The sequence below is a fragment of the Podarcis erhardii genome (genome assembly GCF_964252035.2).
Source record: "Podarcis erhardii genome assembly, chromosome: 10".
Taxonomy (NCBI): Eukaryota; Metazoa; Chordata; class Lepidosauria; order Squamata; family Lacertidae; genus Podarcis; species Podarcis erhardii.
Genome location: NC_138500.1, coordinates 74762492 through 74779531, shown reverse-complemented (window position 1 = coordinate 74779531; position 17040 = coordinate 74762492). Strand labels below are relative to the sequence as shown.

At 42.7% G+C, this 17040-nt stretch overlaps 1 protein-coding gene across 3 annotated transcripts in view; it reads right to left on the bottom strand.

The window, feature by feature from the left end:
- FRMD4A (FERM domain containing 4A) overlaps window positions 1-17040 on the bottom strand; it is a 434031-nt gene that overhangs the window by 309062 nt on the left and 107929 nt on the right. The gene's annotated exons all lie outside the window — the stretch shown is intronic.

Here is a 17040-nt window from a genome sequence, read left to right as displayed (position 1 = left end):
ATAATGATTACAAGATATTTGCAGACATTCTTGCAAATAGATTAAAAATGGTGCTGAAAGAGATAATTCATAAAGATCAAACCGGATTTCTTCCCGGACGATTTATGCAATCCAATATTAGATGTGTGATTAATGTATTAGAATATTTGGATATTAAAATTGATAAACCAGCAGCTATTATGTTGGTAGACGCTGAAAAAGCTTTTGATAATGTGTCCTGGAAGTTTATGAAAAAATTAATGGAAGAAATCGGACTGGGAGAAAATATTTGTAAAGGAATAAATGCCATCTACTCAGAACAATATGCAAAATTGATCATCAACGGAAGAATTACTGAGGAATGCAAAATAAACAAGGGAACCAGACAAGGCTGCCCACTGTCTCCACTGATATTTATCTTGGTGATGGAAGTATTGAACAATCAGATAAGAAGGGATCAGCTTGTTAAAGGCATCACTCTGGGAAACAAAACATATAAAATTAAAGCTTTCGCGGACGATCTACTCGTTATGACTGAAAACCCTAAAGAAAGTCTGAAAAGAGTGTTGGAAATGATTAAAGAATTTGGAGAAGTGGCAGGCTTTAAGCTGAATATTACAAAAACAAAAATGCTTGTCAAAAATGTAACCGCAGAAGAAAAGGACGACTTAGAAAAAATATTGGGCTTGAAAATCTCTTCCAAAGCGAAATACTTGGGTATTTGGATCACCCCTAAGAACATAAACTTATTTCAGGACAATTACACCAAAACTTGGCTAGAGATTAGAAAAAACTTGGTAACCTGGAGTAAACTAAAATTAACATTTCTCGGTAGGATTTCCATTATAAAGATGAATGTGCTTCCAAAATTAATCTTTTTATTTCAAATGATTCCGATACTTGGTGAAGCAGGTTGTCTCAAGATATGGCAAAGAGAAATTTTCAAATTTTTGTGGGAAGGGAAGAAACCCAGGATTAAACACCTGATCTTAATAGACATAAAAGAGAGAGGAGGCTTTTCCCTACCCGACCTAAAACTTTATTATGAGGCAGCCTGTTTCACCTGGTTAAAAGATTGGTGCACGTTGCAGGATCCGGACCTCCTGGACCTGGAAGGTTTTGACAACCGTTGGGGATGGCACGCCTACCTAATATATGGAAAAGCGAAAATCCATAAAAATTTTACCAACCATATAATAAGAAAGTCACTCTTTGCTGTATGGGAAAAATATAAAAACCTGATGGAGCCTAAAGTCCCGTGGTGGACTTCTCCAGTAGAAGCCATAGCAGTAAAACGGAAAAATACTCAGGAAAGCTGGCCAACATATAAAATACTTCTAAAAAATGAAGATAACCAAATAAAATTAAAAAAATTTGAGGAAATAAGAGAACACATTTCAGACTGGTTCCAATACCATCAGTTATTTGAAAAATTTAAATCTGACAAACAAAAGGGGTTCTCAGTAGAAACTTCCCGATTCGAATCTGATCTTGTAAATTCTAAAAGAAAAACTCTTTCCAAAACTTACCGACTCCTCCTTGACTGGACAGTCAAGGAGGAGGAGGTAACAGTGGCAATGGTGAGGTGGTCTCAGGATTTTGGCCATTCAATAACCATGGCCCAATGGGAAAATTTATGGAAGATCAACTGGAAATTCACAAATTGTTACACGATTAGAGAGAACTTTCAAAAAATGCAACATCGATGGTATCTAACACCATGGAAACTCTCAAAAATGTATAAAAATGTGTCAAGCAATTGTTGGAGATGCGGAGACTCAGGAACATTCTACCATATGTGGTGGACATGTAGGAAAATACAGGTATTCTGGGAGAGTATACACGCAGAACTGCAAAAAATTCTAAAGATCTCATTCAATAAAAAACCAGAGGCCTACCTCCTGGGAATAACAGATTTGGATATTCCACAAAAGAGGAAGGGTATCTTTTTATATGCGACGGCGGCAGCAAGAGTTTTGATCGCAGCAAAATGGAAGAGTAATGAAATCCCCTCTATACAAGATTGGATCCAAAAGCTGACAGAATATGCCGAATTAGATGGTTTATCAGAAAAAATAAAGAATAAATCCAAACAGGAATTTGTTTCTAAATGGGAGGTTTTCAAAGAATATCTGAAAAACAAATATAGTAGTTTAAATTCTGTTGCAGCATTCGAGGAACTTCAGTAATAGTTGCTAGGTAGAGAGAAGAAATTAGATTTATTGAGAATAAGTTTAATTATGAAAAAAAATGTGTATTGGCAATAAGTAATTTGAACTTGAAATATGGAATAGACGGGAAGTTGGGTCTTTAGTGTTAAGACCAATAGATGTTTTATTGTTTGTCAAGAAAATTACGCGTCTATGGTTATTTTTGTAATTTGTGTGTAATTTGATACTTGTGGGGGGGTTTTTTGTGTGTGTGTTTTCTTGTTTTTTCTTGTTGTATAAATAAATATTTAAAAAAAAAAAAAAAAAAAAAAAAAGACAGAAGTTAAACACCACTACAAACCTCGAGATAGAAGGGAAAAATATCCAGAATCCTGTGGAGATTAGAAGGTGCTTCCAGAGATACTTCAAACAACTTTACACACAAAGGCCACAGAAAGAGACTGATATAGACCAATTTTTAAGATCCAATGGATTACAAAAAATATCCCAAGAAAAAAAGATGATGTTGAATTACACAATTACAGAACAGGAGATTGAAGGTGCCATTCAGAACATGCAGTTGGGCAAGTCTCCAGGGCCAGACGGGCTGACCTCTAAGTACTATAAGATTTTGAAAGACTATTTAATTCAACCATTAAAGGAGGTTTGTAACGAAATCATGGAGGGGAAGAAGGCGCCGGAGTCGTGGAAAGAAGCTTTTATTACACTTATACCGAAATCTGAGTCTGAAAAGACACAACTTAAGAACTACCGTCCCATATCCCTCTTAAATGTGGATTACAAAATTTTTGCTGACATTCTAGCTAATAGATTAAAAAAAGTATTAGTTGAAGAGATTCATAAGGATCAGGCAGGCTTTCTCCCAGGTAGACACTTGTCTGATAATGCAAGAAATATAATCAACATTTTGGAGTTATTACAAGTGAACATCAATACAAAAGCAGCTTTAATTTTCATTGATGCGGAGAAGGCCTTCGACAATATTTCTTGGAATTTTATGAAGAAAAATCTTAAGGGAATGGGGGTTGGACAAGGGTTTGAAAATGGTATACGTGCAATCTGTTCAGAACAAAAAGCTAAATTGATAGTTAATAATGTGGTGACTGAAGAATTTAAGACAGAAAAAGGAACACGACAGGGTTGCCCTATCTCTCCATTATTATTTATTTCGGTCCTGGAGGTGCTGCTGAATATGATTAGAAGGGACCGTCTGATTAAAGGAATTCAGGTCGGAGCCAAACAATATAAATTGAAGGCTTTTGCAGATGACCTAGTTTTGACACTACAGGAGCCAGAATCTAGTACGAAAAGGGTAGTAGAATTGATTAGTGAATTTGGTCATGTGGCAGGATTTAAATTGAATAAGTCAAAAACTAAGGTTTTAGAGAAAAATTTAACACAGATTGAAAGAGAAAGGTTTCAGAATGAGACTGGTTTGACCCTAGTTAAGAAAGTGAAATACCTGGGGATTAATATGACAGCTAAAAATTTGAATCTATTTAAGGACAATTATGAGAAATGTTGGTCAGAAGTTAAAAAAGATTTAGAGATATGGTCTAAATTGAAGCTTTCCTTGTTGGGTCGAATTGCAGTTATAAAGATGAATGTATTGCCAAAAATGTTATTTTTGTTTCAAACTTTGCAGATTGTGGATTGTTTCAAGAAGTGGCAGAGAGATATCTCTAGATTTGTCTGGCAGGGCAAAAAGCCCAGAATAAAATTTAAAATATTAACTGATGTAAAGGAAAGAGGGGGGTTTGCCCTGCCAGACTTTAAACTTTACTATGAATCAGCAGCTTTCTGCTGGTTGAAGGACTGGCTGCTTCTTGAGAACACTGACATTTTGGACTTGGAAGGTTTTAACAATGCTTTTGGATGGCATGCATATTTGTGGTACGACAAGGTTAAAGCGCACAAAGCTTTCAAACACCATATTGTCAGGAAAGCATTATTTAATGTCTGGATAAGGTACAAAGATCTACTGGAAAACAAGACCCCAAGGTGGTTGTCACCCATGGAGGCAAAGGCTCTGAAAAGACTCAATATGGAGGCCAAATGGCCAAAGTATTGGGAGATATTAGAACAGGAAGGAGATAAAATGAATTTGCAGAGTTTTGAGAAATTAAAAGACAAAGTGCGAGATTGGCTTCATTATTATCAAATAAGAGAGGCCTATAATTTGGACAAGAAATTGGGCTTCCAGGTGGAAAAATTGAAATTGGAAACAGAATTGTTAGAACCTAAAACTAAGATCCTTTCAAGAATGTATAACTTGCTGTTAAAATGGAATACACAGGATGAAACAGTTAAATCAGCTATGATTAAATGGGCACAGGACATTGGTCATAACATTATGTTTGCTGACTGGGAAAAGTTGTGGACCACCGGTATGAAGTTTACGGCATGTAATGCCTTGAGAGAGAATATTATGAAAATGATTTATAGGTGGTACATGACCCCAGTCAAGCTTGCTAAAATTTATCACCTGCCTAATAATAAATGTTGGAAATGTAAAGAAACTGAGGGTACATTCTTTCACCTTTGGTGGACGTGCCCAAAGATTAAGGCTTTCTGGGAGATGATATATAATGAACTGAAAAAGGTATTTAAGTATACCTTCCTTAAGAAACCAGAGGCCTTTCTCCTGGGCATAGCTGGCCAATTGGTGTTAAAGAAAGATAGAACGTTTTTTATGTATGCAACAACAGCAGCAAGAATACTTATCGCAAAGCATTGGAAGACACAAGATTTGCCCACCTTTGAAGAGTGGCAGATGCAAATAATAGACTACATGGAGATGGCAGAAATGACTGGCAGAATCTGAGACCTGGGAGAAGAAGCGGTGGAAGAGGACTGGAAAAAGTTTAAAGACTATTTGCAGAAATACTGTAAAGTTTATGAATGCTAAAATGATGCGGGATTTAAAAATAATACGGCATTAGTGATACAGGTTTAAGAGCTATGTAAAAATGTAATTGAAAAAAGGTGAAAGACTAAAGTTATATTATGTCAAAAGTAAATAATACGTTAAAGGTGTTTAAACATAAGGAGGAAGGATTGGAGACATAATAGAATGATTTTAATAATCAGAAATGAGTTTTGAAAGAGGGTAAGGATTTGCTGTATCTGATTGGGTAAAGAGGAACACAAAAAAGGGAGGCGTGAGGAAGTCAGGAAAGAAAATTTTGTAAACATGAATTTAAAAGTTGGAATTTTTCATTTTTAATTTTTTCTCCTTGTTTTTTGATGGATGGAATTTCTTTGGAGTTTTTGTATTTTATTTTATTATTTTTTTCTTAACTGTTATATTGTCTTATGTGACTGGTTTTGTTTTCCTTACTGTTGTGGTTGTTATGTTTTCTCTTTTCTGTAAAAGCAAATAAATATATTAAAAAAAAAATCCTTAGGAATGGATGTGATTAAACAGATAAACTGCTTTGAGGGGTTTTTCTCCCAAGAATCATGGTATATAAATTATATGAAATATATGTACAAACAAAGCATGCTGTGTCAAATATCACCTGCTTCATGGAAGAGATGAAAAAGGGAGAGATACAACTGAAACAAATATGTAAGAACAACCACAGCAAATTTATGCAGCACTTCTGAGAGACAGAGAGAAATCTCAATCCTAAGTACTTCATAGAATTTGTTTTTAAACTCACAAGCTAACCCTAAGAGAGAGGGATTCCAGAAGGGCAATGTGACACAAAAGAGAAAAGGAGCAGGGCAGGAAACAATCTGGGTGCAATGCCAGGTCTAGGTTTCGAAGGGCTGTTGTGCAAGAGGCCCTCCGTGGGCCTAACTCCCTCAAGGAGTCTACCTCCTCACTAGCTTTTTCTCCTGCTTCTGCTTCTCTTCCTCACCACGTCTCCCACTTGATTACTACCATGAATTCTGGGGCTCTGAGATGGAAATGTTGCAGAGAACATCAGTTTCATATCAGGATTCTGGGACTGGTAGTTGCACTTGCCAGTGAAAAAGACTTTCCACTGAGGCCTGAGGAGCCTCGTCCCCGCTGTGCTCCAAGGTAAGATTCTGGGCTCTTTGAACCAAGGAAGGTAGACTTGGCGGCAGCTCGCAGGATCAAGGTACACCTCAATTGTGCTTTCAAGCGTTTAACTGGGGCCCAAGCTTCTGTAAGCATCCCTACTCAAATACTTGGATATCCCTAAGGAGGATGCCTGCAGGCTGGGAGGCAGAAGTAGATTAGAGAGCATGTGAAGATGGCGAGGGGGGAATGAAGCAGAACTGTTTGACTAGAATGAAGGATGCCTCTGAAGTGAAGGAAACATGAAGGAAGAAGCCACATATGGACAAGCCACCGTAGCTCAGAGGGAAAGCAGGTGCTGTGCGTACCTAACATCTCAGGTTCAGTTCCTGGCATTTTGGGCAACAGGGAAGAGGGCTGGGACAGAGCTCTGTCTCGGGGCAACAGCCAATCCGAGCAGACAAAACTGGCTCAGATTGACTAAATATATGACAGCTTTGGATGTAATGCTTTGTGACATGGAGTGAAAGAAGAGAGACAATGGTGGCTGAGAAAATCTTAGTCCCCAGAAACACTAAGAGCAGAACTTTAAAAGGAACGCAACACACTGCAAGCAAACAGGTCACTGCAGGCTCCGGCTCCTGTTAGCTTCACAAATTTCCTGTTTTCTGAAATTTCCCCTCAGCCTCACCTTTTCAGCCTCGCCACAAAAATCATGTTCCAAGCTTGGCTGAGCAGCTCCATTTTACACTTGACGTTCCTCTTGGGTAGAGAAAGTATACACCATTAGAGAAATAAATCAGGTCATAAACCTAGAAATCAGGTCAGGCAAGTCTATTTTCAGTGCTTGACCAGCATCCAGGGTTCATTTCAACATGGCCCTGGCATAGACTCTGCTTCATCAGCTGAAATGACAAGTTCAGCCATGCTGTCTTTTGCTCATGGAACGAAAACCACATCAAAAGGCCGTCAAAGAAAGTAAAAGGCCATCCGCTGAAAGTAACGCTCCCAACCATTTTTCCATGTCACTTAAAAGTGCCCTTTATGTTGTTTGCCTTTTTATGGTTAAGGGAAAGTATCAATGGGATGTGAAGTGTATATGGAGATAATATGCCACCATACCCCACCTTTTTGGGAAAGGAAACCCTGTCTAAACAATTATATTTCAAAGGCTGCAATCCTATGCACACCGTGCTTCCAGATGGCCTGCTTATTGAGCATTCATCCAGATTGGTTGTTTTTTTTTGGGGGGGGGGTTATATGGTGCTGCCACACTTCCAAGTGCATTCTTACCTCGGTTTCCTTACTGCAAAAAAGTACCTGTGCCTACACTGCCTGATGTGGGGCTGGGGTGCAGTTTGACCCCATCCTCTGATTTCACAGGTCAAGGAGCTCCCACAAGTGAGTCAGAAAACTCATTCATGGGTCCTGGACTGCAGATGGGCCTGGCAGCACTTTGGAGATATCTGGGGCAATGCTGGGGTCCGAGGAGTCGTCATCCTGGCTCCCGCCTGGGCCAGGCATGACGTAAGCCAGCCTGCCTGGCAGAATACCAGCAGGAATCATTTCCCCCGTCCTTCCTCATTCCTTTTCCCTCTCCAGCAGCTACTTCTGCAGCAGTACCTGAACCACTTGTGTATCCTCAGGTTTATGCTTGAGCATAGAGAAGGGGTCACTTCCTCTGAGCTCATCAAGCTTCCTGCCCCATAGAGATCTACTGTATCACCCCATAGTCATTGCATGCAGTGCTATTTCCATTCTGCTGCAGAAGAAGTGTGCATGCACACGAAAGCTCATACCTAGAACTAACAATCAAGGGGAGTTGAATGGCTGGTGTGCTGCCAAGAATGGCAAACGTTGCAAACAATGCTTCTCAGGACCCCGGATTCCTTGGGGGTGATCAAGAGAAGGACACCCAGCTTACTTTGAAAGGCATCTCCAGTTCTGGTCATGTAGAGGAGCCCACAGAGCAAAATGCCAGGCATACTAGTGGACAAGGCACCAGGGAGAGTTCCCAATGTCCAACAAGGCCTGGATGTAAACTGAGGAATTTTCAGACTCCGTCTCAAGTCCACGTCTCCCATGGTCTGACACACAGCTAAGGCAGACTTCTCTACTGAAGTTGTAGCAGGTGAATCAGAAAATGTTGCTGCCTTCCTGCAATGCATGTTTGGAACATTTTTCTGCTGGGTCAAGAATCCACCCTGCCCATACACACCAATATTATTATAATTTAGCCATGCAGACCCCAATCATTGTTTGACTTTGCATGTATTTTGCTTTTACTCACAAATGGCTTAATTGTGCATCATTTCTCCTGTTTGAAAGCATATCAAACTAATGCAGACCTGAACACTTTTTGTGTATTGCATGCACTTTAGAAGCAAAACCAGTAACTTAATTGCCCTGCAGATGGTGCAGACAGCCATCCCTTTTATTCCCTCACAATCACATTCTTAAACCTGATGCCTGTCTGAGCATTTATCTGAACGACAGATATGCAGCTTGCACCTCGGAAGCAGAAAAGCGCAGATATCTGTGGCATCCCTGGTTCCAGCAAGTGGAACACAGCGACAGCCCCACACGCCCCGTGCGACTGAGGAAGTGGCATGGGTCAGTGCCAGCCATGGATCCCATGTGATATGGACCAAGAGAAGGACTAGCTCAAGACTTTTTGGCACCTGAGGCAAACCACAAAATGGTGGGGAATGGAAATCTACCTTGGGAACAAGGGAGAGAATCAAATCAGCCTTACCCAATGGTTGAAGTGGGAATCAAAGGTAGGTGCAGACCTTAGGAGACCCAGGAGAGGGCAGCCATTTCCTCCTTAGGCCTCCTATTTACCAAGAGGCTGCTGTAGAGGAGGCATGCGGGGGGGGGGGGGCAAAACAGCTATGGCTGCCACCGCGGCAACAAGTGTGGGCAACGCCTTCCTTGCAGGCCAGATCTGCTGCCCCTGTGGATCCTGCTGCCTGAGGCGGTTGCATCACCTTGCCTTGTGGGTGGGCCGGCCCTGCCCAAGAGGCACAGAACTACAGAGTCCCACTGAACAACGGAACGGTAACACAATATTGATCTGCCTCCCAATTACGTTTGATTATCCCCAAACCAGGCATTTTCACTTTACTGACTTATCAGTTTGTACAATCCTTATCTACCAATCTGAAAAAACAACTGAAGTGTATCTGAAGAAGTGTGCATGCACACGAAAGCTCATACCAAGAACTAACTTAGTTGGTCTTTAAGGTGCTACTGGAAGGAATTTTTTTATTTTGTTTTGACTATGGCAGACCAACACGGCTACCTATCTGTAACAAAAACTACATGAATCGTCTTGCTGTCCACTTTGGTGGAATTTCAAATAATTAACTATGTCATTTGACACCATTCATTTGACTGCAAAGGCTATTCATTTCCATGCAACACAAATGAAATGCAAATGAGGAAAAGTCATCACTACATATCATCTGCAAACTGAGAACAAACAACAGCAAACACCAATTGCATTTGCTAGATTTACTTGTGTTTCGTACATGGGGCAAATAAGCAAACATTAGCAATTTCTACTCTCATTTCTGCTTCCATCATAATTCTCTGACATTTCTACTGCCCCTGCCCCTATGAGTCCCATTTTGAAGCTAGCTAAAATTAGAGTGGGGGAATCAGTGGAAAACTTGACAACAAAGAAGTATTGCATGGAGCACATTCAAAGCCTCTATTGATCAGCACCCTGAAATGGAATGTATATCCTGAAAGTCAATCAGCCGCCCCAGTTCCAAGGGTCCTGTGTCTTGGACTGTGGATCTGTAGATGGGAGAGAAGCACATGTATTGCCCCTTAGGCTTGGCAGTGTATCTGGAATGTTCCACTATTGTATTTTTGGCAGTGGTGGCATATCTTGCATTCCAGCTGTGTAGAGGGGATAACCAACATGGTGTCCTGCAGATAACAATGGACTCCAGCTCTTATCAGCCCCACAAGTCATTGTGGCCAATGGTCAGGATTGATGCAAGGGTCATCCAGCAACATCTGGAAGGCACCACCTGGTCTGTAACTGTGTATCTCATCAGCCAGCAGATCTTCAGTATAGGATGGGGCAATGACAATAGCTGTGCAACATTACAGCACACAGCAAGTACAAAGAGAAGTATAAAAACAAGAAGAATGTTCATGTTCCTTTTTTTTTTTTTAAAGACCTGGAGGTGGGGATAATTTTGATATTTTTGTTCCAGACTTCTATGCATAATTCAAAAGCTTCTGTATAAGAGCTGAGGAGCTGTATTTATTGATAAACTGTTATTTTGGGTTCCTGGTTGACAATTTTAGATTTTGAAGCTACCCAGTCATGAAATAGCACAACACAAGCATCGACTGATCATCACAGAGGTGTCTGATAACGCTGTTGGTTTGAACTTGCCAGACTCCAGTGCAGATGTGAAAAGGAAGCTGAAGGCAGTGAACTCAAATAATCCTCCTGCATGGTGACTTGCAGAAAAGCAAGTTTAGCCTATTGCCTGCCCTGCGTCCAGAGAACCCTCCTTCTCCAACAGCCTATGTTGTCACAATGCTTTAAATGAACAAGGGTATATGCATACATTGCTATGTTTGGCTAACATCCCACAAGCACTGCCACTCCTGCCCCTCCTGTTTCATTTCCAGCTGCTCACCCCCACTTCTCTCATCAAAAAAGCTGCCCCTATCAGTCCTCTTGGGTGTATGTGTGAGAGATCCAGCCAATTGGCCATGAGTCCCCACAACCTGGCTGGCTTTTTCAAGGGCAACAGAAGTGGCTTGTTGGACCAAACTAAAGGTCCATGGTCTCCACACTTGGCCATAACAGTTGCTCAGAACCACAAATGGGGAGAGTGCTATTGGCCTTGCCATGTCCTACTTCTCAGATTCCCACGGGCATCTGGTTGGCCACTCTGATAACATAAGGCTGGACTAGATGGGTCTTTGCCTCATCCAGCATGGCTCTCCTTTAGTTTTTATGCTGTAATTTTCCTTCAAACACACACAGCCTTCCTAGACTGAAGCCCAGATTCTGACTCACCTTTTAGATTTTGAGGTAGGAAGTTGGCCTTTGTGTTAAATGCACCCACAAGACTTGCTTCATCACTAAAACATGGGCAGAAATGTACCCTATGATTACATTACAGTGATAGCCACAAATGGAAATAGGCGCAGCCTAATATTTACAGGACTTGCAAATTGTCACGCTTTTGTGGGCAGGTGTTCTGCAGGTGTTCTGCAGGTGTTTTGTGGGCAGGTGTTCTGCAGACACTTTTCCTGTTCAGTCTTTAGTCTTGAGCAGAGTTCAGAATACTAATGTGCCCAAGATACCTTTCTGGCTAGCCCGCCTGCCATTCAAAATGCAAAGGTTTTTGACATGCCAGGAGAAATATGTTTCTCTGTAAACAGAGGATGTCGCTTTCTCAGAGCCCAGGAATGCTCATCATCATTCGTCAGCTCCTTCCCGTTCCCAGAAGGCCTCTGCTCACAGGTGTGGTTGGCAGAAGGTCACAGCACTGCTCCAGATGCTGCCAGTTGAAAGCCAGCAAGAGATATTCCCTCACTGCATGTGCTGGAAGCTTGTGATCAGTTTAAAGCCAGCCTAGCCAGTCAGTCCTCTACCTTGCATTTAGAAGCAGAATCAAATTGGCAGCCAAATTTTAATGGGGTACAAGATGCCAGAAGCCAATTGGTTTTAACTCTGAACTGAATGTTGTAATCGAGTCTTTGCAGGTGGCTGAAATGGAGAAGGTGGTTTTACTCTCATTTCTCAAGCTGAAAGATATAGCCATTTATGACGGCGGGAATAATGGCTCAGATGAAGAATAACAGGAGACTAAGCTTAAGGCAAGTATTTTTAGCATCACCACTTCCTAAGGAGGCCAAAAGTGATACAGGCAATCGTACTATCCAACTGTACTGTATGGCTGAATGTTTTCACAGAATTAGTGTAAAACCATTGGGACATTTGAAATCGGCCACCTTAGATAGGAATCAAGCAGTGTCAAACATGGAAATCGATTGATGCTGTACTGTAGGTCACCACATATACCAGTCACTTCAGTGCTACTTTCCAGCGGACAAAGTGCTTTCCAGGTCTATATTTTTTCTCTTACAATAATTAATTTTAATCACCATCAAACAAGTTCGGAAATTCACCAGGCCGTGAAGAAATTGGTCGTGCAGCTGTGGTTGGCCCTAGCATATCAGGAGCTACATGCTGATGTCCACAAGGTATAAACAGGAACACCTTTGGGGAGAGCTGTAGCTCGGTGGTTTAGTACAGTGGTACCTCGGGTTACATTAGCTTCAAGTTACAGACTCTGCTAACCCAGAAATAGTACCTCGGGTTAAGAACTTTGCTTCAGGATGAGAACAGAAATTGTGCTCTGGCGGCGCAGCAGCAGCAGGAGGCCCCATTAGCTAAAGTGGTGCTTCGGGTTAAGAACAGTTTCAGGTTAAGTACGGACCTCCGGAACGAATTAAGTACTTAACCTGAGGTACCACTGTACATGCTTTGAATGTGGAAGGTTGCCGGATCAATCCTCAGCATCTCTCGGTCAGGCTGCCAGGCCGTGTGAACCAGAGGTGGGCAAACTGTGACCCTTGTCCTAATTTTATGCAGCCCTTGGTCAATTTCCAGAAGCCCCCAGCAAGGGAGCAGCTGAGACTTCTGGCAGCCCACTGACAGGGAGGGAGAAGTGGGTGGCCAAAGGAGTGAAATAAAAGGGGTGGCAGAAAGACAGAAACCACTGACTTCAGTCCCCCAGCTGTAATATGGCCCCTGACAGATTACCCATGAGGGAATGTGGCCCTTGACACACACAAAAAGGATGCCCACCACTTGACCAGAAATTTTTAGCCAGATAGACTGGGGTCTCATCCCCACTTTCCTTTTGCCCTCTGCTTCCTAGGCACACAGCCACGCTTTAAAACGCTGTGTGTGGATGTTGCTTGTTTCTTTTGCCCAAGTGCTTTCCCCACGAAAACCTGCTCTTTAATGCTGAATTGGAGGGAATAGTAAAGAGCGGCTTTTTGTGGAGAAAGTGCTGGAGCAAAACAAAGAAAAGTGGCACAAAAGGAAGTCCAGATGAGCCCCAACCCGTGATAAGGCAGCTTTAAGGCATCCGCTGTGTCTTCTCCTGGAGGGGGCTGGTGCTGACGTGGTAGTTTTCTATATGGCAGAGCCTTACAATGGAAGGCTTACATACACGGTGGGAAGCTGAATGGAGACCCACCATAGAGCGCTGGGGGGGGGCGCTGTGCAGCTGTGGCAGCGTATAAACAGGACCATTCATATACCGCCACCCTAAAGAGGTGAAGCACACAAGCACCACGGTGTCTGTGTGAAGGCATGTGTGTATTCTCGGGATCACTTGTCATGGAGAGTAGTTGCTAATTGTAAGACGTGCCTCCCTTGGGGGTCACTTTGTTCTTGCAATAAGAAATTTGTTGCCATGTGTCCATTTTAAGCTGACCCTTAGGACCGCAATGTTCTTCTAGTGGTAACGATTGTGTACATTTCAGGAGAAGCAGCTTTTTCAGCCTCGCATAACAAGTCCACTTAACTTAAATGGTCAGATGACATTGCCGCCTGGCCATGGGTCTGGTCAGAGATTCAGCAGCTGGCTGTGGCAGGCAGGCCTGGGTCCAGGAATTCCCCAAGGGGTGGGCCCAACAAGCCCGTGGGGAATAAACTGAGGCGAGCCCAGCACTCCTCCTCAGATTTTTTTCTGTTGCATCTCCCTCCCTCCCTCCCTCCCTCCCTCCCTCCCTCCCCTTTTCATATGCTTTTCTTTCATGCTAAGACCTTGCTATGGACATTGTTTGCTGCCATATTCAGAGCCAGGCAAGAATTTTTCCACTGGGCAAATTGGCACCAGCCATTTGGTTTTCACCTGCCTCATAGCTATTGTCACAACTTTGTGAGGTCAGGCATTAGATAAGCCTTAGTCTTGGCTGGAGGGGAGGTTGTAGCCTCCACCTGCCCCACCTTGGTTAAGGGTATCCCATTAAAGGGATCCGTGAGGAGTGGCTTCTGTGCAACGCCCAAACAAGGGCTAGGGCCATAGAACTCCTCCAGTGTGGACCCTCGTGGGGTACCCCATTTGATGTAAGTCATAGGGGGCCCCCATGTTGTAGCTTACCGTTAGATATACTCCATGCAGATGGGCTGGAGTTAATTAAATGTCTTCACCCAATGCCCATGCCAAACTGCTTACATCTGTATTCAATAATGTTGTGGCCTATTTGAACCCAGAACCTATATTCTGCTATCTCGCATGGTTATTTTCATCACATAGGGAGCAACTGGGTCACAGGGCCTTGGCATGCAAAAACCTCTGTTTTACACAACCATTAAGATCACAGCAGCAGCTGTGCCGTCACTTGCATTGGATAATTGTTCCCTGATGTTGCTTGACTACAACTTCTGTCACTCCCTGCCCTGAGCACTGGCCATGATGGGAGCTGGAGTCTAGCAACATTTGGAAGGTCAGTGGCAGAGGCACCGTCTTCTCAAGTTGACTGAGGGGGCCCAATGCGATGGCTTGGTGTCATGCGTGTGATGTCACAAGGAGCCAGGGGGCAGAACTGAATGCCCTCTGAACATTGAGGTGGCCCAGTCCCCTTTTAAAAAAGGGGGAACAAAACTGCCTTCGCCCCTAGGAGTTGGTGCATATGGTGACTGGTGACCCATCCCGCCATTTAGAATTCAGCAGATAAAATTCTAGAAATACAATGTCACAGGCAGAAAAAAGGTGAAAATGCTTAAGAGTAAGGTGGAAGTATAACAGTACAAAATATCTGTGCTGTCTTCTGTTTTCAGACAGAAAAGCACACACATCCAGCTGTTCCAAGCAGAGTCAACAATTGCTGTGCTCGTGTTTGCTACGTATTTCAAGCAATGATTTTCACAGCATATCAGCTGCAAAACACTTCTATTTACAGTTTTGGAGTACTGCAAGCATGTATGATACACTCAGCTATGTCCTGATATCCATAAGTAAGGGTCTGATAGCTCTAATTAACAGATCAGAGGGGTATAAAGGCTCTCACTCAGAGCAGTAATACAAAGCTCCCCTTTTCTACAGATTATGCAGCTGGGGGTGAGGCGCTCTTTGCTTTTTCTGAAGGATATAGTGGCAGCCATTTATCTGTGCTCCTTTTCCTTCTGAGATACTGTGTCTTGCTTTGTTCTGGTTTACTAAATGCTCAGCCTCAAGCAATTTTTTTTAAAAAAAGAAATAAGCAAGTTTTCAATTTCCAACACACTATACTGCTAGAAAGCATTCTTATTAGCATAAAAATCTGGTTTTCTTTCAGAAATCCTTCCTCTGAGCATCTCTCGAGTTATCTTTACCACTGGAACCCTTGCTAGACACAATAGACCTAATTAAAACAAAGTACAGTAGCCTAACTCTTTGTTTCTACTGATAATCCCATATCCATACAATGCTTCAGTTTATCGGTGATGCTCAGCCAAGTGAAAAGAAAAATATTAATATGCAAGCGCGGAGTTGCCCAACATACTTGCTTCTTTCCTTGAAAGCTTCCAATCAGCAGAAGCAATTCATTTCCCTGTGTGCCACTGAACAGTAAACTCTTCAGGCAGAGAACTCCACTGAAGCTTTGTGGAAAGCAGCAAGCCAAAGAGCAAGGCTGTGCGCAGGCAGGAATTTGAGGAAACAGCACAACCTAGTGTTCCTTTTGCTGCGGTCTGGCACAAAAAGCAAAGCAAAGATGCAAACTAATGCTCAAACTACCATTCAACACCCCGAGATCCTTTCACAGGAAAGTGTGGGGTATAATTCTAACAACAACAACAACTGGTTGGACTAGATGACCCTTGGGGTCTCTTCCAACTCTATGATTCTAGGAACAGTTAACAATGGCTACATGTCAAATAAGATGTTAAAGTGCTTATGCGCTCTACCAATATTAAGTGCCTGAACCAAAGCAAAACAAGGTTTCAAGCCTTTTTTTAAAAAACAACAACAACCACACGCTCTCTCTCTCTTGCTTGCATCTCTTCCATGAGCCCCATGACACCAGACGACCAGGCATAAGCCTGGTCACTACCAGAAGTGGTAGTGAGCTATGGAGCACAAGGGGGAGCTGCCCAGGAGCTGAGGCTTCAGCCGCCCTGCTGTTTTACTTAACTTTGAAAACTTTCCCATCCAAAAGGGGTGCCTCAATGGCTGAGCTCACTGCCAGTCCTGTGGTATTCTCTTTGGGGAAAGTTTTCAGAGTTAAAGTAAAGCAGTAACAGCAAGTGGTTGTAGCTTTCGTGCCAGCAAGAACCCTGGCCTGCCTGAGCCAAAACTGCCTAGCCACCTAAGCAGCTAGATCTGGAAGTGCAGTGAGTGGAGCATACTCTGCAACAGGATCCCCAAGGATGTGATCTACAGAGAGGAGCTTCAGTCTCCGTCAGTCACAACTGCAGTACCTGGAGACAGGCAGTCCGGTCATGCATCCACAGCAGTGACCAGAGGAGAAATGACTGCTGGGAGGAACCGAGAGAGAATAAATGCCATTTATTCCTGCATCAGTGAAACCGGACGCCTTTATCTGCCCCAGATGCAACAAAACATGTCTCTCCTGTATCGGTCTCTATAGCCAAAGCAAGTGCTGTAACTCTCCTAAGGTGTGCCTTCACCCCCAAAGGCACACTCCTCCACTGTCTCCTGAAACAGGCAGATGCCAACAACAGAGTTCTCTTTAAGAGTTGGCCGTTGTTATGAAGTAGGTGTCATATACCAAGAATGAAGAAAGAGACACAAAATAGTAAACCCCAACCCCATTAGTAGTGCCCTGCAGCCAGGAATTTAGCTAGATCTACATTGTGAAAGTACCTTACTGAGAAAATGATTTTTATGTGTGATGTGT